This window comes from Balaenoptera ricei, chromosome 9 (assembly GCF_028023285.1).
Source record: "Balaenoptera ricei isolate mBalRic1 chromosome 9, mBalRic1.hap2, whole genome shotgun sequence".
NCBI lineage: Eukaryota > Metazoa > Chordata > Mammalia > Artiodactyla > Balaenopteridae > Balaenoptera > Balaenoptera ricei.
In genome coordinates this window covers 15,606,367-15,608,094 of record NC_082647.1, presented here as the reverse complement: position 1 = coordinate 15,608,094, position 1,728 = coordinate 15,606,367, and the positions used below count along the sequence as shown (strand labels likewise).

At 39.8% G+C, this 1,728-nt stretch overlaps 1 non-coding gene across 1 annotated transcript; it reads right to left on the bottom strand.

Moving 5' to 3' along the window:
- Window positions 1-399: 399 nt before the first annotated feature.
- On the bottom strand, window positions 400-471 carry TRNAG-UCC (transfer RNA glycine (anticodon UCC)). The gene has a single exon. It is a non-coding gene; the product is annotated as a tRNA-Gly (tRNA).
- Between the last annotated feature and the right edge of the window lie 1,257 nt (window positions 472-1,728).

The window sequence follows — 1,728 nt, the reverse complement described above, 5'->3', positions numbered from 1 at the left end:
CTGATCACAGAAACTTGTTGGAAAAGACATGTTTATTTTTGGTTTAGGCTGCAAATTTTAGAGTAATTTGCTAGGCAGTGATCGATAACTAATACATCCACTTATTCCCTTTGCTGCCTCTGGCTTCTCCAAGGTCGAGTTAGAGGAGGCAGAATTAGAAAATATGGGACTAATAACTTACCTAATTGGTGGTATTGTAATCTGGTGCAGCCCAAATACTGATTCTCTTGCTGGGATGCAGGCTATGAACTCTTTAAGAGACTCTGCTTGGATTCTGACATGGACAAAGTACTGTCTGTCTTTACTCATTCATTCATTCATTCAATCTATCTATCTATCTATCTACTCCAGGTCTTAGTTGCTGCATACAGGATCTTAGTTGCAGCATGCAGGATCTAGTTCCCTGACCAGGGATTGAACCTGGGCCCCTGCATTGGAAGTGCAGAGTCTTAACCACTGGACCACCAGAGAAGTCCCTGCCTTTACTCTCATAATGCCCCTTCCCCTCAGCAACTGCCCGTGTGGTGGGAATCACAGTCTCCTATTGCTGAGGTCCCCTCACCCTGGCAGGCTTCACTCTGGGACAGGATACTTAGATGGTCACCCATAGCCCTGTTACCATTCTTTGATGTCCATTTAACCTAAGGGAAACACATGTAAACTTGCAGTGCAAGATGGTGGATATGTAGGAAGACGCCCTATTACCTTCCATTCTCCAGTGGAGGAGGCACAGGTTTCTAGGCTCATGGATGCTCCCAGATTCGAGGGCACATATATCAAACTTCCAAGAACCTTCTCACCATTCTATACACCAATGACTTCACCAGGATGAGTCCATGACTTTGGCAGTTCATTAGGTGCCCAGCAGAGGAGGGAAATGTCCTTTTCCCCTACTTGTAGACACCTCTAATCTTTCCCAGTTATCTTGTTGAAGCCCTCTTCTGTTGGCTTGGTGTGGGGTAGGTAATCCTCCCCTCTTCTGGCTTGCTGTGGAGAAAGAAATCCTCAAAGGCTGTCTGTGTTGGAAGTTTGCATGACAGAACTTAGAACTGTAGTCTAGTTTATCTTCAGAAGGGGCTTTGTATTTCTACAATAATGCTCTTAATTTTGGTTGCTATTGGTCACTGGTTGGTATGTGAATTCAAATTTAAATGGAGCTGAGGAAAGTACACACTGAACTTGACATTTTTCAGGTAATGCACGGACATCACTCGTAGTGTTTTGTGTGACGATCCAGACTGCATATTGCGTACATTTTAGAAACATTATTAAATCAATTTCAAATTATAATAAAATATATTAAAATATAAAAATTTCTCTTATAGTGATACTACCTTTATGTGACAACTAGATTCTTTGTGTTTGTGTTTTGTTTTTTGTTTGTTTTCCTTTCCAAGATTGGAATGGCAGTTTGGAGAGAAGAAAATTCATAAGATTTTAAGTCAGATAAATCTAGATTAAAAATGTGTACTCCCACTTGCTTATTAAATTAACCTCAGCTCTCTGAGCCTCTCATTTGTTATTTGGAGACAATCATGTTTATTTTGAAAGATTTTTGTGAGGACAAAAGATGATATAAGGTACTTAGAATAGCTTCTGGGAAAGAGACACTCAACAAAGTGCAGCTAGTACCAGTTATTGTCATTATGAAAGTATATAGAGCTTTTACACAGTTGAAATATAAACTAGGCTAAATTTTGAGTTCTAATTTTTTAAGTTTATCTAAAC